Below are 23,280 nucleotides of genomic sequence, written 5' to 3'. Positions count from 1 at the left end.
TCCAAAAAGTAAGATGGGATCTTGTTGGCGCACATTTTTATTGCGGGTCAAAGTTCCACTTTCGTGCTGCACATAGGCAAATATGCATCACTTTGGCACAAAGCTTGACCTTTGACCTCTTTTATATTAGTGCGCCCACGTGATCCCAATTAGCTGTTGCTTGTGTTTTATCTACTGGTCGCCAAAGAAGCTAGACGATGAAAAAATAAAATTGGGATCTTGTTGGCGCATCTTTTTGTGATGCAGTAAAAAGCCCACATTGTGCTGCGCGTCATTGACAATGTTCGAGTGGGAAAGAGGTCAAATTGACCTCCAAAATGAGGCTAAGTCCATTTTCAAAAAATCAGAAAAATATGAAGATCAAGAGATCCCAAGCTAATTTTTTCAGTTCTTGCAGAGAATTACCTCTTCTTTGATGAAATGCTATTCGGAGAGTCAGGTGACGTTGGCGCGCGATAATACAGGCATGCAAATATGTGCGAAAATAGGACATTTTGACCTTTGACCTCTGTTAACTCGGTGCGCCAACGAAATCCCAAAAAATTTTTGCTGAAAATGAAACTTGCCATGGAGGTCTTTAATTTCAAACTTGTTCGGACTTGGGATCTTGATGGCGCAGCCCTTTATGATGCTTTAAAGTTTGCACGAGGGCGCTTTTCATCAAATCATTGGATTTGCTGATTTTGTGCGCCATTAAGATCCCAATTTTTTTTCTTGGTTTTTGTAATGTAACCATTTGGTACTTTAAAAAATGCAAAATGCAGGTTGGGATGATGATGGCGCACGATGTTATGCACCTCCAAAGTTTACCATTTGCAAGTAAGGCTCAGAGAGGCTGAAATTTCAAGAATTTTTTCAAGCTGAACGAGGGCGCTGTGCACGCTCATATTTTACATGTGAGTTGTTGTTGCTAATATGTACCAAAATTATTTTTTAGAGACAATTCTATTTTTTTTTTATCACAACCCCCTTATTCATGTACATAATAAGGGAGACTGGCTCTTAAGTGTATGTAGGTGGGATGAAAAGCCGACGATCAATTGAAAATGTTGACCTTTTATATTGAAGATACGGATTTTTTTCCCCAAAAGACCTATTTTTTTTGGTGTTTTGGGGAAAAAATCCATATCTTCAATACGAAAGGTCAAAATTTTCAATTGATCGTCGGCTTTTCATCCCACCTACCTACATACACTTTAAGTATAAATCATCAGATTTATAAAGTTTACTTGGAGTACTGTTAAATATCAAAAATATCAATTTTTAATCATTTGCCATAAAATGTGTACTACATTGCGAATTTCAAAAAATCAAAATTATTTGATATCAGAAGGACATTCTTCGTATTCAGAATGCAATTCGATATGTCTGATGTGCTCTCATGTCCCACAATAAATACTGTCCAAACGTTCATACCCCTTCCCTTAAGATGATCTTAAAGTTTTATGAAATAGGACCCTTGTGTAGATTAGGCCTATATGGGAGAAACTAGACTAACTAGTATTAGTATTAGACCGCGTTAATATATAGCGCTATTCATTACGAGTAGATTTTTGTTTTCTTTTCGATATGTTTGCCTGTAGTATCATTTTATTTATACTCCTTGTCAAAAAAAACTCCCTCCCCGTCAAACGTATTAGTTGTGAATAATTGTCGCCTATTTAAAGCCGAACAAACTTTAACAGCGTCAATATCCATGGACTGTGAACAGTCCATGGTCAATCCTTGATCAAATCATGGACGTAGTACTTAACTTATTTAGTACGTCCATGATCAAATCAGCGTATCTTTTTTAACCAGCAGTATTTTTACCGTTATATTTGCATGGTAGTATGTACTTTTTCTTGATATTGATCAGACAATTCAGATGGAACTTATTATTTTCCTACATTGCCTAAGGGTTTGGTAACCCCCTTTCGTCAACTTTGAAAATCGTTAAGGGTCTGGGAGATTATTATTGATTACTTGAGAACATAACATCGTTGTCATTGTGTTTGCAGTATGACACTTTTTATTTGCGCCATGATTATTGATTATTGATCAAATCATGGAAACAGTAGATCAGGGTTACCAAACCAGCGATTTTGTAGTACAAATGGGTGACTTTTGGAGATTTTCCACGCGACTTTTGATCATTTCCTGTGCTATAGAAACCAATGGTTTAGAAACAAATTGGACGATTTTTCAACATTGGCTCCGCGACTTTTCATAGTTTCCATCCCATTATAGAAACCAATGGTTAAGATAAAACTGGGCGACTTTTTGATGATTTAACGCACAATTTGGGCTGAAATTTGTTGGCAAGTTTGACAATGATCAAATGTAACGGTCATGTGAGTGACAGCGAATTAAATTATTGTCTTCTTGTTCTGGATGCTTTACCATGTTTACCTTAGGAATATAGGAAAACACTAAAATATATAGCTGTACGACGCATCATCAAACTTACGATATCTACAACGAATGGTAAGTAATAACTCATTAAATGAACAAAGGAAATTATTGTGTGACATTAATAATGTTCAGAGAACTTACATGACAAAGATGTTGTATAAATTATGATGACACCAAGAATCTTACTTTTAAAATTTGGTATTAACAACATCTCAAATACTACTGATTGTACAAACGTATTGCCATGTTAAATGAACAAAAGTAAATAAAATAAATTGTGTGACATTAATTATTTCATTGTTCAGAGAGCTTTATGACAAAGATGTTGTATAAATTATGACAGCAAACATCTTACTTTTAGAATTTGGTATTAACAACATCTCAAATACTACTGATAGTACAAACATATTGCCATGTTAAATGAACAAAAGTAAATTAAATAAATTGTGTGGCATTAATTATTTCATTGTTCAGAGAGCTTTATGACAAAGATGTTGTATAAATTATGACAGCAAACATCTTACTTTTAGAATTTGGTATTAACAACATCTCAAATACTACTGATAGTACAAACATATTGCCATGTTAAATGAACAAAAGTAAATTAAATAAATTGTGTGGCATTAATTATTTCATTGTTCAGAGAGCTTTATGACAAAGATGTTGTATAAATGATGACAGCAAACATCTTACTTTTAGAATTTGGTATTAACAACATCTCAAATACTATAGTAAAAGCGTATTGATTGATTAAGGTTTGCCTGACGTATAATGTCTTTAGAATTAGGAAACCTTCATGCATAAACAGCCAATTCGATTGAGATCAAACCAGGAAAGTTGAACTTCCGACTTAAAAATAATGGTGTTATCATGGACGTATATAACATTAATGTTGTCCACGATGATCCTGCAAGTAATATTTTTATTAACAAATATATCGGAATAAAGAAAAGACGTATATAGATTCCCGGCGTAGATTTTATATTTTAGTATTCCACAATATTTAATATTCTTATCAGATCCCATTGTCATTCCTAATATAATATCAGATATTATAATACTTTTGGAGCGTCCATAGTTACCATGGAAGCCATTGTCACTGTTGAGTACGGAAACATTTTCATCATTGTGACCCGATCAGTCAAGCAAAACAAGAAATACATGTACTTGATAATGTCGCCAAAGTCTGTCTCGGGCCAAAGTTTTGAATTATAAGTTTTGGGTTGATTTACCAATTTAGTAAAAATCCCGGGTAAAAATTAATTGTTTTTATTAGTACTTAAAATACCCAATGTTTCCGGCTATATATATTGCTTTCATTCGATACATTTTGAAGGAATTTATTTGAAATTAAAGAGTCGATCACGGCCACCCACCTTTGCACAGTATTTTTGTTGTGGGGCCTGAGAACACATCAGCCACACCAAATTGCATTCTGAATACGAGAACGTCTTTTTGATGTTGTTGTGGTTCAACAACTTCAAGAGTTGTTGTTGTTGTTGTTGTTGTCTATTATTTATTATTTTTATTGTTTATTATTATTCATTACTGTTATCATTTTTGTTTTTGTTGTTGTTATTATTATTATTGTTATTATTGTTAATATTATTATCATTATTATACTGAAAGGGAAATGACAATTCTTTTCAACATATTTGATGCCCGTAAAGGGGTTGTGTTACCCTTTATATGAGCATTGTGACTCATATTATCCACAGACCCTCTCCACAATTATAAACTGGACTTACAAACTGCTTGAATACTATGTCTATTGACACATTAACATATAGATTTAAATAATTTCCAAAAGGTTATTTGATCATTTGCTAATTAATAATGGAAAACAACTGCCACCATTAATGGTAACAATGTTTCAGCCTTGTAATGATTTTACATGTTCGATTGTTTTTGTTCTAGGAAAAACGATTGGTCATAATGAGCGCGGAAAATTAATGATGAATATCGGTCATGTCCTTTCGATACCCTTGGAACATCTTTTTGATAGATTTTGTGCAGAATTCTTTAATATGTTTTTTATGATTTACAATATTATGTACATTAATTTTAAAAGTGTTTATTTAAAGTGGGCCTATTTGGTAAATACAATGTAAATAAATAAATGAATAAATAAATAAATAAATAAATAAATAAATAAATAAATAAATAAATAAATAAATAAATAAATAAATAAATATGTAAATATGTAAATAAATAAATAAAATAAATAAATATGTAAATAAATAAATAAATAACTGAATAAAAATAAATAAATAAATAAATAAATAAATAAATAAATGAATAAAAATAAATAAATAAATAAATAAATAAATATGGAGATAGTATCCTTAAAACAAAAATTACGATATTATGAATCAACCAGTAGCTCTGCAGCACTACCTTAAAGGAAAAGCATTGGAACACTCATTTATAAAGCGTAATTGGTATATCAATCATCATCATGATGATTATAACCGGTGATGTCAAATTATTTGACTATTATTAATACTAATAATAGTACATACGAGGTCGGTCATTATTATATTATTATGACAAGACAAAGATTAAAATATAATTTTGAAGACGATTGAGTTTAAAGATCACCTAATAATATTAATAATGTCACTGTTTCTCAAATCCAAATTGCACTTTCATGGACAGGTTGCTTGAGAGTGCTATGATATATAGCTGGTGTTCTGATATACGACGCGACACTTGATGTACTTGTCTACGACGCCTGGTAACAACGTTTAACCTGGTGACAACCGGGGTGACAACGGAAGACTGAAATGGGGCTCTTTTACATCACAACATGTTTGCTGCTTATGGTGGCCAAAGGTAAGATTTGTAAAATTCAAACAAAATGACAGGAACTAATTATTCCTGTTTGAAATGAAAATATCATGCTATTTGGCAGCATGTAGCCCGTGGTAGCGGAGGGGTCCGTAGCACCCGTCTTTGCCTGTTTGCTAGTGCTGTGATGATGATGATGATGATGATGAAATTAATGACGATGATGTCCACATTTATAGAGATGTTTTTGGTGTTTGCTTGTCGTTTTTGTTATTGGGGAACAATTTCCCCAATTTTACGACATAATCATCCCGCAAAAAGTCCGCCGAAAAGGACAGGACACTCTAAAGGACGAGGGGGCCTTTGACCAACTCATCACGCCTTCTACGGTGCATCTTGTTGCATATAAAAAGAAGCAGTCAGATGTGATGAGTTGCCAGTCTGATGAAACCACTAGTGTAGTGGTGAAACGTTACTAAAACGTCAGTAAATCACCATCGTTTTTAGTTGGAATTGTTCATAGCGAACAAAATTCACAACGAAGATACACCGTTTTACATTAGAGTAAACATGGTCGCCATTGTTCTAGGCTGCTGAAAAATATCGAGGGTTCAGAACCAGAAAGCCGTAACTCACTATTCTCTTGGTCGGGCTGACGTCACAAAGGGGAAATAGCCTTGTAAAACCAGTGTGCGCATGTGCAGTTCCCTTTCTCAAGCTGGTTGCTATCCGCGCGCTTGTGCAAAGGGGACGAAGCCCGGGACGAAGGGGACAATGTTCCCGGATGTCCGACCGAGTGAATGACCACCTCTCACAAAATGAGCATAAAGTTGGCTGCTTGCTTTGGTCTTTTGTTTTCTATTGAATTTTGTCATGATTAATGGACTGTATCTTCTATAGTGCCCTGGCAACTTTATACTCATTTTGTGAGAGCAGGGTGATTGTGAGTTTATGATTTCTGGCTCTCAACCCTCGATATAAAACTTTAAACACGTTTTCTTCGTACCTTTGCGTTTGCAGGCGGCGACGCGTCCATAGACGAAGAGCGTCTTGTGCATGATCTATTTCACGACTATAATAAACTAATACGGCCTGTCCAGAATAATTCAGAAGTTCTACTCGTAGAATTTGGGCTGACTATGTCACAGCTGATAGACGTGGTAAGGACTGTATTGTAATGAGTCATCGAACATTTAATGCTAAAATGGGCCAAAATACTTTGTACTGGACTGAGAGTTATACTATCCTAGGGCAAGGAGTTGACTACAATACTGCCAGTGCAGATCCATAATACTGAATATATATAGAAGAAAAAGATCAGACCTTCCCAATTTAGACAGTTTAAATTAAAAACCCTTTTTCTGATAAAATGTTCAGACTCCATATTCTCCGACAACCCCTATCTAAATCGAATCAAATTAAGTCACTGACTGAACAAGTTAAAGGAACATGATGAAGTTAAGTCACTGAAAAAGACGGGTGAGTCAACTTCATTCAAATCATATCATATCCAGTGTCAGCATTTTTATGATTTGCCAACATTTTATCTCCATAAATGTAAAGGAGAATATTCTGATCATCATCCCATCCACTTTTTGGTATATATTAGAGATTCTGGTACCACTGGAAAGTCCAGATTGTTCTCATCGATCGTGTGAAATATTAGGGCTGAAAGGTGCTTTGTTAAGATTTTGTGAGCCAAAATGTGTCTAAAGTGGTTATTTTTCACTCATGATCATGAATTGGACCTTCAAATACACGTTTTGGTTTCCAAATTATATAGGTGTTGGATCAAAGCATTGAGTTCTATGGATCAAGGTCTGCTAATGTGGAAATAGCATTTGATGAGATCGGGCCATACTCCTTTAATAATAGACTGTGAAAGGATGAGAAAAATATGCATAGGAGATACACAATAAGAATATTGAAAATTGGTCTCTCGGGTGCCATGCAGTAAGATTTGTTTTTATATTAACTTTTATCCATAATTTTTCTTTCAGGATGAAAAGAATCAAATTATCACTACAAATGTCTGGCTGAAACAGGTAATGTTGAAGATATTCATTAAGGGATGGATCGGTCACTCAGCTTTGCACAGTATTTTTGTGGGACCTGAGAGGACATCAGATACACCAAATTGCATTCTGAATACGAGGGATGTCCTCCTGCTATATCAAATAGATTTTTTGAAATTTGCGATATAATACAAATTTTATGGCAAAATATTTTTTTTAAATGATATTTTTGATTTTAACAGCCTTGAACTTTGAAGAAACTTTATAAATCTAATGCTATATGTACTTATGTATGTAGCTGGCAGGAAAAGCCGTTCATCATGTGAAAATTTTGACCTTTCATATTGAAGATATATACATACATGAAGTTTCCCAAAAGACCTACACTTTTTAGGTCTTTTATGAAAAACCATTTAGGCATACCGTATGTCTTCAATATGAAAGGTCAAAGTTTTCATAGATTGGACGGCTTTTCATCCCAGCTACATACACTTTAAGTACATATCATTAGATTTATAAAGTTTACTTCGAGGACTGTTAAATGTCAAAATATAATGTTTTAATAATTTGCTATAACATTTGTATATCGTGAATTCAAAAAAAAAATCGTAAGTTATTTGATATCAGAAATCAGAAGGACATTCCTCGTGTTCAGAATACAATTTGGTGCGTCTGGCATGTCTGATGTCACGTGCTCTCAGGTCCCACTGCAAACGTCGTTATCCGAGCCCTTAAAATCAGTATATTATAATAAAATTTCATATTTTATTTTCTTCTCCTTTATACATCCTCATCCTCCCTCTTCTCAAGTTCTTCAAACTTCCTCTTCCTCCTCCTCCTCTTCTTCTTTCTTCTTACTTCTTCTTTGACTTCTTCTTCTACACTTCTTCCATCTTCTTCTGCGCTTCTTTTCCTTCTCCCTATTCATTTTCATTTCAAATTACTTTCTTTCCCTTTCATTTTCTCAGCGTTTATCAATGCTCTTTACCATGATGCCCAATGCATTCTGCAATCATTATATTTTTCAAATTTTATCAATGCAGGCTTGGACAGATTACAGATTAGCGTGGAACCCAGCAGAATATGGAAATATTTCCAGCATTCGAATATCTCCAGACTATATGTGGCTTCCACATATTGTACTCTTCAACAAGTAAGTACGGTATACTTGCTAATTTCGGGTGGTTTTCCCGAATTGCAACAGCTATCCATATCCTCCTGTCCTACATACTAGTTGCCAGGCAGTTGTTTCCAGACCAGTCACCTTGAGCACACAAGGAATGGAACGGTCTACCAGGGTGTCTTGCCGTGCTCCATGCTAGGGTGTCCAATTGATCAGATTGGTGACATGTTCACTCTTACCCCTGAAGCAATGTCCAGCGGAGCGTGTCCTTCTCTCTCTGATTGATCTTCTCTGAGAGTCTCCATACAGCTCTTTGTTCCCGGGTCTTTGTTACTTATGTGCTGCTGCTCGCAGTAGAGGTTGTACACTGCCCTAAGCATTTGGGTATAGCAGCCATCCAGCTCTTAGTAGTTTGGGATACAGGCTTCCCATCCGTATAACACAGACTTCACTGTTGCATTAAAAACCCGCAGTTTGAAAAGTATACACAGTTCCAATATTCTAAGATTCAATGGTATCAACCGCACGGTTTTAGAATGTGTAAGGGTGTGTGAACTGTGATGCGTTCTGGTAGGGTGGGGTGTGGTTGAATGTGTGAGGGTGGATACGGTATGTGGAGTGAGTGCGTGTTCATCCAGATAGTTGGAATGTGTTGCGTGGTATGGTGTGGTGTGGTGTGGTGTGGTATGGTATGGTGTGGTGTAGAGAGTGGATGTGGAGATGTGCGCGAGTATGGGGTGCGTGAGCGTCATACGGTCATATAAAGAGGTCTGATGGATGTGATGCTGCGTGTTGCGGTATGACGGTGTGTGTGGAGGTGGGGTGCAGTGTTGGGGTGGGTGCGTGAGTACGGTGGGGTGGGTGTGTTGTGGGGTACATTACACGTCATGTATACAATGTCTTCAGTTGTGTTTTGGATGTTAGGTGCGGTGTGTAGTGCGTGCATGTTTGTATAGTGCATGTGAGTGTCGGTTTTTCTTTCTGTCTGCCTGTATGCGTACCACTGTGTGTATTTGGTGACTGTGCAACTTGTGTATCTCATTGTCTCTGGTATAAGAAATTCGTAAGAACGGTAAAGTAACCATGTGTTCATGTATTACATTAGTTGATTAAATGTAATTATTATGTGTCTTTCCGTTTGATCATTTTCAGTGCTGATGGTACGTACGAAGTAACGTTACGTACAAATTGTCTAGTCTACAGCAGCGGTTACGTCTACTGGCTACCACCTGCAATCTACCAGAGTTCCTGTCTGATTGATGTCGAGTACTTCCCTTTTGACGAACAAGAATGCAGTATGAAGTTCGGTTCCTGGACATACAATGGTTTTCTAATAGATATTGTTCCAATGACTGAAAAAGTGACGCTAGAAGATTACTGGGAATCTGGTGAATGGGTCATAATAAACAGTCCGGTATCCAAAAATGCTATCAGATATCCATGTTGTGAGGAGATCTATCGGGATATCACAGTTAATCTAATCATTCGCAGGAAACCTCTTTTTTACACAGTGAATTTGATCGTACCATGCGTACTTATTTCACTCCTTACTGTTTTGGTGTTTTATCTACCGTCAGATTCGGGAGAGAAAATCACATTGTGTATCTCCGTGTTTCTCGCATTAACTGTGTTCTTATTGCTGATTGCGGATATCATACCGGCTTCGTCGCTTATTATACCACTCATTGGTCGATACTTGCTATTCACTATGTTGCTGGTGACTTTATCCATTATTATCACCGTCGTTGTTTTAAACATTCATTATAGGCTTCCAAGTACTCATATTATGTCACCATGGATGAGAAAACTCTTTCTTGAAATACTCCCGCCACTTTTATACATGAAACGGCCGGTCCAATTAAGAAATAAATTTTATGACGATGAACCGACAAGAGCTGCTCCAAATCACTTTGAAATGAAGGATATTGATCAACAGGATGTAGAAGCGAAAAGACGTAGCAATGGAATAACCATCTTTGATTTTCATCATTCCGATGGCTACAATACATTACGACCACGCCCTGCTAACGGTAACGCCATACACTCACGCCCAGTAGAGTGTAAAGCTTTGCGACCCCGTCATGTAGAGAAGGAGGCCATTACAACAGATTCTGATAGCTCCAAGTCAGCTGGTGTGAAAAAGTACTCACGCGAATTTAAGATGGCTAATGATCGGGTGAAATTTATAGTGAACCACATCAAGGACGAAGATGACTACGATGATGTAAGTTAGGGAGGGTCAATGGGCTAGTCCATTTTTAAACTCCTCACTACCCTTGTGCAAGAATAGCTAAAGTCGTCCACACGGTTCCACACTTCCAGACAGTTGGGTATCTTCCATTTGAAATACACACTCAAGTTGTGGAAGATATAGGTAAAGCTATAATACAGGGGAGTATAGGTTTCACAATGATTAAGGCAGTACTACACCCACTGATAACTTTTGTGACTAATTTTGCATTTTTTTCTCATTATATAACTACACACTGGTAACAAAAGTTAATTTTAATAGGAGGGTAAGGTATCCAATTACTTCGCTGAAATTTCATTGATTCAAGACAAGTGGTTCATTATATGTGTTAAGAAATGAGGTACATTCTAGCGGTACCTTTTTTCTTATCATAAATAACGTACTGCTTTTCTTGAGTCACTGAAATCCAGTGCAGTAACTGGGTTCCTTGACCCTATAATATACATAACTTTTGTTACCAGTGTGTTATTATTATTTTTTGAGAAAATGCAAAAATAGTCACAAATTTATCAAGGGGTGTAGTACCACCTTAACACTGACCAATTACATTTGAAGATCATACTCCCCCTGTGGAAGATATTTCAAAAATCTTCCACAGGGGTAGTGTGGAGTTCAAATGGAATAGCCTAATACAATGGGCAAAGTGAAATATGGGGGATCTAAAAATTATGGCGTTTGTTAAATCTTTTGAATACAAATAATAGATTGTTAAGGGGGTACTACACCCCTGGCCAATTTTGTGCCTATTTTTGCATTTTTCTCAAAAATTATAGCACATTGGTGACAAGTAAGATATGGATATTATAGGGGCAAGGACTACCACTACTGCACTGAAAATTCAGCAACTCAAGACAAGTAGTTATTGATTTATTGATCAAATATTGGTTTTCCCTCATTTTTGACTGTAACTCCACAACTGTTGTCTGTGCTGAAATAAAATGTCCAGTGCAGTAGCTGTAGTCCTTGCCCCTATAATATACATATCTTACTTGTCCCCAATGCGCTATAATTTTTGAGAAAAATGAAAAAATAGGCACAAAATTGGGCAGGGGTGTAGTACCCCCTTAACGCAATTGTAAGCGAGTCAGTGCGGAGAGATATGCCAAGCCCTATTTCCCACTCGTTTTCTAATACCGTTTACTTTTTCCTTTTTTCGCAGGCAATTGAAGAATGGAATTATGTCGCTGCTGTTATCGATCGCTTATGTCTTTGGCTGTTTCTGATTATGGTCATCTGTGGCACATGTGGTATGATTCTAAAAGCCCCGTTGATTTTTGTGCCTCTTCCAGCTCTATCATATTAACACATACTGATGACAGAGTCTGCATAGTGCCGAATTACCACTTCGAATTTCCCAGAACTTCAAGCATTGAAGTTGCATGCATTTCTTACTAAAATGAGCTCAGACGCCGCCGACAAATTATGAAGACCTAAGTTGAGTGTCGTGTCCAACAACACTGCTGTATAAGACTGAATAAATTTTTGTTTACACAAAAGCAGACTTTTACTTACGATTGACGGTTTCGTCCATCATGGTCGATAGACATCTTCAAAGTGATGATGGTTATTCTCACTTCAGGTTTGCCGACTGTAGATAGTATAACGAGGGGCCACTTTTTAAGTCACTTATTATACGATCCCCTCCTGACTGATTAAAATACACCATCTACAGTCGGGATCCGGCAAACCAGAGTGGGGATCAACCATCATATTCGTCTTACGTCTTATTTATACGTCCCAGCTGTGTGAAGCTCCGCTTAAAAAGAATAGATTCCTATTTAAACATTAATTTTCACTGATCTTGTCCCCTTTTTTTTTTTTTTTAAACAAATGAGGTAGAAAATTGCTATTTCATTCCAGCTCCTACAATGCATGTATTAGCTCGCCGATTGTTATTGAGCGGAGCTTCACGCAGCTGGGACGTATAAATACGTAAAACGAATAGCGATATATACACAGTTTTTGGCGGCAGTGCACATGCACGAGACGTGTTAGCCATCACTCGATCTAAGAACTCGGAATAAAACCGAAGATAATTATGCAGATTTAATATAAAAACTCAAATTTTACTGTATTTAATGCACTTCGGGCTAATAGTTTTTCATGGTATTTTAGTACACCATTGGGCATTACAATCATGCAAAAAGTAGAAATTCGAGAAAAGTTAAGGGCGTCGATGTGGGGCAAATCACCGTATTATGGCTTTAATAAAATCAGGTGATTCCCAGATTTGAATCGTGGACTCATGCTAACATCTGAGATTCTCAGGATAATACGTTTTAAGTATTTTAAGTAGTTTTAAAAAACTACTAAGACACTGCGAACTGATAATAATAACAAAATTTGATTAAATGCCTTAATGTTCAAATGGTGCTCAGAAAGTTTGTACAGCGGGTCTCGGAATACACTAGGGCATAATTGACATCGAAACTTAAAAATGGTGAAAATTGGTGATTAGGGCTGCAGCTGTGGCTGTAAATTATGAATGTTCAGAACTTACTGATATGTAATTATTTGCCACTTATTTTGGTGTTATGAAATACCGGGTGAAGTGAATTAGACTGTTTATAATTGTCAAACAATGACTACTCGTGGCTGTTTCATTGGTATAATTATATTACTTTATTGATGAGTCTTTACACTACCATCACGACACCGTCCATTATTATGCTTTGATGAATCCAAGTGTGTGAAAATATTGGATCCAACACATAATAATGATAAAATTGGATGCTTTACGCCCATATTTATTGGTCGAGCTATGAGTTTTAAAAATATTGGACTCGACAACCTCTCGTCCAATATATTAAAACTCATAGCTCGACCAATAAATATGGGCTCAATTGATGCAATTTTATATCAGTATTGGTTTTAGATATGTTTTGTACGTAGGGAAAATATCATTAAACAAAAGAAGGCAATTGCGTGTAAATAATAGTCTTCTTTATCAGTCGATTATTTTTAAACTATGTTTTATTCAGGTATTTTTTCCGTTTTTACTGTCTTTGACTGGTTTTTCAAACTATAATCCAGAATACCATGACATGTGGTCTATTCCAGTTGAAATCCATCTCATATGGAAGACCATGATGCAGTCTACAGTAGAATTCATCTCGACCTTTGCAGGACTTAAACCCAAAAGCTATTAAACCAAGATAACACTCATTGAAACAGCTCAACTGATTAAATCGGATCTTCTCTGGTTGTGCACAAGTGTCTGTTTTAAATGTGCGATATCGCAATAAAGCTGGTATTATAGCTTCAGTTGGGTAACCGATTATAAAGGAAACGAAAGGAAACAATGGTATGTGTACCTTTGTTCACGAAATGAGACAATGGCGTGCTTTTTGTAAACCAGCATTCTTGAAAATGAGCAACATAATGATTGTTGACTTAACACGGTTTGGAAATAATTTCTTCATATTTTTGGTGTTATCTGTCGTTTACATATCCTTCCTAAAACACAAAAGTGCGACCCTCTCCAAACACCTAAATTAGCTAAAAATTTAGGACATGTTACAAAACTATATTGTCTAGAATTTTAGAAGAGTACATTTAATATTGGCCGGTTATTTTTCACACAGCGACGTTAACTAGGCAATGTACTATTACCTATAACATTAACTAAAACACCAAAGTACGCATATTTCCAAACATCTAAATTAGCTGAAAATTTAGGACATGTTACAAAACTATATTTTCTAGAACTTTAGAAGAGTACTTTTAATATTGGCCGGTTATTTTTCAAACAGCGACGTTAAGTAGGCATATCCCCATACTTTTAACGTAGGCTATTTGTAGAGGTCACGCGTCAATGGGAAAGAGCACTGTGAAAACGGACAGTAACTGCAGTATGCTTGACCTCAATCTCCCACACAATGGTGTATATTTTATATTGACTCGCCCATTTAGGTAACCCCATTTAAAATTCACATTCCCTTTGTGGAAGATTAATGTCATGTCTTTCATAGGGGGGGTGTATGGATTTCAACTGGAATTGCCCATGTGCCTATTAGGACTACTCCAAATCTGCATAATGTTCACAAGACAAGACTATATGTATTGAAGGGTGCACACCAGTAAATATAGTCCCCATTGACTTTCTGTACAATCAGGGTCCGAGAAAACGTCATTTTCATGACCTGAGAGCGACTCAGCTCTTCAAAAATTACACTTTCTGCAAGTTGAAGGTCAGCACAGATCCTGGAAAGACGGAGTCCAGTGACTTTTCGCAAGAAAATTGCCGACTAGATCACTCTGTAGCCCACACCGCTTACGCTAGCTAACAAATAGCTCGGTGTTTCTAAAATGTAAAACATATTGAAAGTTTAGACAAATCTTCATAAAAAGTCGGATCCTGCTCATTTTTTATATACAATCTATTACCCAGGTCTAAATGAGGAATAAATATGAAAGTTGGGTTTTAAATCTTTTCTAATGTATTTTATTTTTGGCAATTATGACACACAAAATTATGCTACATTGACTGCTTTCCTGAGGTACAGTTTGTCCGCCCTTTCAAACAAATCACCCTGTTCTACTGCAGACGGTGATTGAAGAATCTTTCAATTCCATTCGTCCCTGGGTCGATTCATAATACGATGCGCCTCCAGCGTTTGCTGGGAAGAGGTCAAAATACGCCGGTGCACAGTGTCAGATGTGATGAGTTGCCAGTCTGATGAAACCACTAGTGTAGTGGTGAAACATTGCTAAAACGTCAGTAAATCACCATCGTTTTTAGTTGGAATTGTTCATAGCGAACAAAATTCACAACGAAGATACACCGTTTTACATTAGAGTAAACATGGTCGCCATTGTTCTAGGCTGCTGAAAAATATCGAGGGTTCAGAACCAGAAAGCTGTAACTCACTATTCTCTTGGTCGGGCTGACGTCACAAAGGGGAAATAGCCTTGTAAAACCAGTGTGCGCATGTGCAGTTCCCCTTTCTCAAGCTGGTTGCTATCCGCGCGCTTGTGCAAAGGGGACGAAGGGGACAATGTTCCCGGATGTCCGACCGAGTGAATGACCACCTCTCACAAAATGAGCATAAAGTTGGCTCCTTGCTTTGGTCTTTTGTTTTCTATTGAATTTTGTCATGATTAATGGACTGTATCTTCTATAGTGCCCTGGCAACTTTATACTCATTTTGTGAGAGCAGGGTGATTGTGAGTTTATGATTTCTGGCTCTCAACCCTCGATATAAAACTTTAAACACGTTTTCTTCGTACCTTTGCGTTTGCAGGCGGCGACGCGTCCACAGACGAAGAGCGTCTTGTGCATGATCTATTTCACGACTATAATAAACTAATACGGCCTGTCCAGAATAATTCAGAGGTTCTACTCGTAGAATTTGGGCTGACTATGTCACAGCTGATAGACGTGGTGAGAACTGTATTGTAATGAGTCATCAAACATTTAATGCTATAAAATGGGCACTGGACTAGGACTTATCTAAGTATCCTTGGGCATGTTGGGCAAGGAGTTGATTCCAATACTGCTAGTGCAGATCCATAATACTGAATAGAAGAAAAATATCAGACCCTCCCAAATGAGACAAAATTAGACCCCCCCTTTTTTTCTCTCTCTCTCTGCTAAAATGTTCAGACCCGCTTCATATTCTCCGACTACCCCTACCAAAGTATATGAAAGCATTTTATTCAGCTTGATCGAATCAAGTTGAGTCACTGCCTGAATATGATGAAGTTAAGTCACTGAAAAAAGTCTGGTGAGTCACCTTCAATCATTTCATACCATTTATCCAGTGTCAGTATATTTAGGCTCGATATATATTGTGTAAAGAATTGCCATTAAGAAAAGATTTGTCAACATTTTATCTCTTAAATGTAAAAGAAGATGGTATGATCATCATTCCCATCCACTTTGTGCATGGTATTAGAGATTCTGGTACCAGTGGAAGCCCAGATTGTTCTCATCGATCGTGTGAAATATTAGGGCTGAAAGGTGCTTTATTAAGATTTTGCGAGCCAAAATGTGTCTAAAGTGGGTTATTTTTCACTCATGATCATGAATTGGACCTTCAAATACACGTTTTGGTTTCCAAATTATATAGGTGTTGGATCAAAGCATTGAGTTCTATGGATCAAGGTCTGCTAATGTGGAAATAGCATTTGATGAGATCGGGCCATACTCCTTTAATAATAGACTGTGAAAGGATGAGAAAAATATGCATAGTAGATACACAATAAGAATATTGAAAATTAGTCTCTCGGGTGCCATGCAGTAAGATTTGTTTTTATATTAACTTTTATCCATAATTTTTCTTTTTTCTTTCAGGATGAAAAGAATCAAATTATCACTACAAATGTCTGGCTGAAACAGGTAATGTTGAAGATATTCATTAAGGGATGGATCGGTCACTCACCTTTGCACAGTATTTTTGTGGGACCTGAGAGGACATCAGATACACCAAATTGCATTCTGAATACGAGGAATGTCCTCCTGATATCAAATAGTTTAGATTTTTTGAAATTTGCGATATAATACAAATTTTATGGCAAAATATTTTTTTTTAATGATATTTTTTTTAAATTTAACAGTCCTCGAACTTTGAAGAAACTTTATAAATCTAATGCTATATGTACTTATGTATGTAGCTGGCAGAAAAAGCCGTTCATCATGTGAAAATTTTGACCTTTCATATTGAAGATATATACATACATGAAGTTTCCCAAAAGACATACACTTTTTAGGTCTTTTATGAAAAACCATTTAGGCATATCACCGCATATGTCTTCAATATGAAAGGTCAAAGTTTTCATAGATTGGACGGCTTTTCATCCCAGCTACATACACTTTAAGTACATATCATTAGATTTATAAAGTTTACTTCGAGGACTGTTAAATGTCAAAAATATAATGTTTTAATAATTTGCTATAACATTTGTATATCGTGAATTCAAAAAAAAATCGTAAGTTATTTGATATCAGAAATCAGAAGGACATTCCTCGTGTTCAGAATACAATTTGGTGCGTCTGGCATGTCTGATGTCACGTGCTCTCAGGTCCCACTGCAAACGTCGTTATCCGAGCCCTTAAAATCAGTATATTATAATAAATTTTCATATTTTATTTTCTTCTCCTTTATACATCCTCATCCTCCCTCTTCTCAAGTTCTTCAAACTTTCTCTTCCTCCTCCTCCTCTTCTTCATTCTTCTTACTTCTTCTTTGACTTCTTCTTCTACACTTCTTCCATCTTCTTCTGCGCTTCTTTTCCTTCTCCCTCTTCATTTTCATTTCAAATTACTTTCTTTCCCTTTCATTTTCTCAGCGTTTATCAATGCTCTTTACCATGATGCCCAATGCATTCTGCAATCATTATATTTTTCAAATTTTATCAATGCAGGCTTGGACAGATTACAGATTAGCGTGGAACCCAGCAGAATATGGAAATATTTCCAGCATTCGAATATCTCCAGACTATATGTGGCTTCCACATATTGTACTCTTCAACAAGTAAGTACGGTATACTTGCTAATTTCGGGTGGTTTTCCCGAATTGCAACAGCTATCCATATCCTCCTGTCCTACATACTAGTTGCCAGGCAGTTGTTTCCAGACCAGTCACCTTGAGCACACAAGGAATGGAACGGTCTACCAGGGTGTCTTGCCGTGCTCCATGCTAGGGTGTCCAATTGATCAGATTGGTGACATGTTCACTCTTACCCCTGAAGCAATGTCCAGCGGAGCGTGTCCTTCTCTCTCTGATTGATCTTCTCTGAGAGTCTCCATACAGCTCTTTGTTCCCGGGTCTTTGTTACTTATGTGCTGCTCGCAGTAGAGGTTGTACACTGCCCTAAGCATTTGGGTATAGCAGCCATCCAGCTCTTAGTAGTTTGGGATACAGGCTTCCCATCCGTATAACACAGACTTCACTGTTGCATTAAAAACCCGCAGTTTGAAAAGTATACACAGTTCCAATATTCTAAGATTCAATGGTATCAACCGCACGGTTTTAGAATGTGTAAGGGTGTGTGAACTGTGATGCGTTGTGGTAGGGTGGGGTGGGGTGTGGTTGAATGTGTGAGGGTGGATACGGTATGTGGAGTGAGTGCGTGTTCATCCAGATAGTTGGAATGTGTTGCGTGGTATGGTATGGTATGGTGTGGTGTAGAGAGTGGATGTGGAGATGTGCGCGAGTATGGGGTGCGTGAGCGTCATACGGTCATATAAAGAGGTCTGATGGATGTGATGCTGCGTGTTGCGGTATGACGGTGTGTGTGGAGGTGGGGTGCAGTGTTGGGGTGGGTGCGTGAGTACGGTGGGGTGGGTGTGTTGTGGGGTACATTACACGTCATGTATACAATGTCTTCAGTTGTGTTTTGGATGTTAGGTGCGGTGTGTAGTGCGTGCATGTTTGTATAGTGCATGTGAGTGTCGGTTTGTCTTTCTGTCTGCCTGTATGCGTACCACTGTGTGTATTTGGTGACTGTGCAACTTGTGTATCTCATTGTCTCTGGTATAAGAAATTCGTAAGAACGGTAAAGTAACCATGTGTTCATGTATTACATTAGTTGATTAAATGTAATTATTATGTGTCTTTCCGTTTGATCATTTTCAGTGCTGATGGTACGTACGAAGTAACGTTACGTACAAATTGTCTAGTCTACAGCAGCGGTTACGTCTACTGGCTACCACCTGCAATCTACCAGAGTTCCTGTCTGATTGATGTCGAGTACTTCCTTTTGACGAACAAGAATGCAGTATGAAGTTCGGTTCCTGGACATACAATGGTTTTCTAATAGATATTGTTCCAATGACTGAAAAAGTGACGCTAGAAGATTACTGGGAATCTGGTGAATGGGTCATAATAAACAGTCCGGTATCCAAAAATGCTATCAGATATCCATGTTGTGAGGAGATCTATCGGGATATCACAGTTAATCTAATCATTCGCAGGAAACCTCTTTTTACACAGTGAATTTGATCGTACCATGCGTACTTATTTCACTCCTTACTGTTTTGGTGTTTTATCTACCGTCAGATTCGGGAGAGAAAATCACATTGTGTATCTCCGTGTTTCTCGCATTAACTGTGTTCTTATTGCTGATTGCAGATATCATACCGGCTTCATCGCTTATTATACCACTCATTGGTCGATACTTGCTATTCACTATGTTGCTGGTGACTTTATCCATTATTATCACCGTCGTTGTTTTAAACATTCATTATAGGCTTCCAAGTACTCATATTATGTCACCATGGATGAGAAAACTCTTTCTTGAAATACTCCCGCCACTTTTATACATGAAACGGCCGGTACAATTAAGAAATAAATTTTATGACGACGAACCGACAAGACCTGCTACGAATCACTTTGAAATGAAGGATATTGATCAACGGGATGTAGAAGCGAAAAGACGTAGCAATGGAATAACCATCTTTGATTTTCATCATTCCGATGGCTACAATACATTACGACCACGCCCTGCTAACGGTAACGCCACACACTCACGTCCAGTAGATTGTAAGGCTTTGCGACCCCGTCATGTAGAGAAGGAGGCCATTACAACAGATTCTGATAGCTCCAAGTCAGCTGGTGTGAAAAAGTACTCACGTGAATTTAAGATGGCTAATGATCGGGTGAAATTTATAGTGAACCACATCAAGGACGAAGATGACTACGATGATGTAAGTTAGGGAGGGGCAATGGGCTAGTCCTTTTTTAAACGCCACACTACGCATGTGCAAGATTTAGCTAAAGTCTTCCACACGGGCTTCCACATCCACAGAGGGAGTATGAATTTCAAGTAGAATAGACAGTTGGGTATCTTCCATTTGAAATACTCACTCAAGTTGTGGAAGATATAGGTAAATCTATAATACAGGGGGAGTATGGGTTTCACAATGATTAAGGCAGTACTACACCCACTGATACATTTTGTGACTAATTTTGCATTTTTCTCAAAAAATAACTACACACTGGTAACAAAGGTTATGTATATTATAGGGGCAAGGAATCCAATTACTTCACTGAAATTTCAGTGATTCAAGACAAGTAGTTCATTATATGTGTTAAGAAATGAGGTACATTCTAGCGGTACCTTTTTTCTTATCATAAATAACGTACTGCTTTTCTTGAGTCACTGAAATCCAGTGCAGTAACTGGGTTCCTTGACCCTATAATATACATAACTTTGTTACCAGTGTGTTATTATTATTTTTTGAGAAAATGCAAAAATAGTCACAAATTTATCAAGGGGTGTAGTACCACCTTAACACTGACCAATTACATTTGAAGATCATACTCCCCCTGTGGAAGATATTTCCAAAATCTTCCACAGGGGTAGTGTGGAGTTCAAATGGAATAGCCTAATACAATGGGCAAAGTGAAATATGGGGGATCTAAAAATTATGGCGTTTGTTAAATCTTTTGAATACAAATAATAGATTGTTAAGGGGGTACTACACCCCTGGCCAATTTTATGCCTATTTTTGCATTTTTCTCAAAAATTATAGCACATTGGTGACAAGTAAGATATGGATATTATAGGGCAAGGACTACCACTACTGCACTGAAAATTCAGCAACTCAAGACAAGTAGTTATTGATTTATTGATCAAATATTGGTTTTCCCTCATTTTTGACTGTAACTCCACAACTGTTGTCTGTGCTGAAATAAAATTTCCAGTGCAGTAGCTGTAGTCCTTGCCCCTATAATATACATATCTTACTTGTCCCCAATGCGCTATAATTTTTGAGAAAAATGAAAAAATAGGCACAAAATTGGGCAGGGGTGTAGTACCCCCTTAACGCAATTGTAAGCGAGTCAGTGCGGAGAGATATGCCAAGCCATATTTCCCACTCGTTTTCTAATACCGTTTTCTTTTTCCTTTTTTCGCAGGCAATTGAAGAATGGAATTATGTCGCTGCTGTTATCGATCGCTTATGTCTTTGGCTGTTTCTGATTATGGTCATCTGTGGCACATGTGGTATGATTCTAAAAGCCCCGTTGATTTTTGTGCCTCTTCCAGCTCTATCATATTAACACATACTGATGACAGAGTCTGCATAGTGCCGAATTACCACTTCGGGAATTTCCCAGAACTTCAAGCATTGAAGTTGCATGCATTTCTTACTAAAATGAGCTCAGACGCCGCCGACAAATTATGAAGACCTAAGTTGAGTGTCGTGTCCAACAACACTGCTGTATAAGACTGAATAAATTTTAGTTTACACAAAAGGCGACTTTTACTTACGATTGACGGTTTCGTCCATCATGGTCGATAGACATCTTCAAAGTGATGATGGTTATTCTCACTTCAGGTTTGCCGACTGTAGATAGTATAACGAGGGCCACTTTTTAAGTCACTTATTATACGATCCCCTCCTGACTGATTAAAATACACCATCTACAGTCGGGATCCGGCAAACCAGAGTGGGGATCAACCATCATATTCGTCTTACGTCTTATTTATACGTCCCAGCTGTGTGAAGCTCCGCTTAAGAAGAATAGATTCCTATTTAAACATTAATTTTCACTGATCTTGTCCCCTTTTAATTTCGAGCCAAACAAATGAGGTAGAAAATTGCTATTTCATTCCAGCTCCTACAATGCATGTATTAGCTCGCCGATTGTTATTGAGCGGAGCTTCACGCAGCTGGGACGTATAAATACGTAAAACGAATAGCGATATATACACAGTTTTTGGCGGCAGTGCACATGCACGAGACGTGTTAGCCATCACTCGATCTAAGAACTCGGAATAAAACCGAAGATAATTATGCAGATTTAATATAAAAACTTAAATTTTACTGTATTTAATGCACTTCGGGCTAATAGTTTTTCATGGTATTTTAGTACACCATTGGGCATTACAATCATGCAAAAAGTAGAAATTCGAGAAAAGTTAAGGGCGTCGATGTGGGGCAAATCACCGTATTATGGCTTTAATGAAATCAGGTGATTCCCAGATTTGAATCGTGGACTCATGCTAACATCTGAGATTCTCAGGATAATACGTTTTAAGTATTTTAAGTAGTTTTAAAAAACTACTAAGACACTGCGAACTGATAATAATAACAAAATTTGATTAAATGCCTTAAGGGATCTAAAATGAGCGTTTATTGCGTTTCGACAGTATTTTTGTGGGACATGAGAGCACCTCAGACCTATCGAATTGCATTCTGAATACGAAGCATGTCTTTCTGATATCAAATAATTTTCATTTTTGAAAATCACAATATAATACAAATTTTATGACAAATTATAAAAATTTGATATTTTTTCAAAATTTTGATATTTAACAGTCCTCGAAGTAAATTATATAAATCTAATGACGTTTTCTTAAAGTGTATGTAGCAGGGAGGAAAAAGCCGACGGTCAATTGAAAATTTTGACCTTTCATATTGAAGATATGGATTTTTTCCCAAAAGACCTAATTTTTTTGGTGTTTTGGGAAAAAAAATCCATATCTTCAATAAGAAAGGTCAAAATTTTCAATTGATCGTCGGCTTTTCATCCCACCTACATACACTTTAAGTATAAATCATCAGATTTATAAAGTTTACTTCAACTACATGTACTGTTAAATATCAAAAATATCAATTTTTAATGATTTGCCATAAAATGTGTATTAAATTGCGAATTTTAAAAATCAAAATTATTTGATATCAGAATGACATTCTTCGTATTCAGAATGCAATTCGATATGTCTGATGTGCTCTAATGTCCCACAATAAATACTGT

The 23,280-nt window shown here is 36.9% G+C and overlaps 1 pseudogene; it reads left to right on the top strand.

The window, feature by feature from the left end:
* The first annotated feature begins 2,109 nt into the window (after positions 1-2,109).
* Positions 2,110-22,673, top strand: LOC140171664 (neuronal acetylcholine receptor subunit alpha-3-like; annotated as a pseudogene).
* The last annotated feature ends 607 nt before the right edge of the window (positions 22,674-23,280 follow it).

Source organism: Amphiura filiformis, chromosome 15, assembly GCF_039555335.1.
Source record: "Amphiura filiformis chromosome 15, Afil_fr2py, whole genome shotgun sequence".
In the NCBI taxonomy this organism is placed as follows: Eukaryota; Metazoa; Echinodermata; class Ophiuroidea; order Amphilepidida; family Amphiuridae; genus Amphiura; species Amphiura filiformis.
This window is presented reverse-complemented; position numbering and strand designations above follow the sequence as displayed.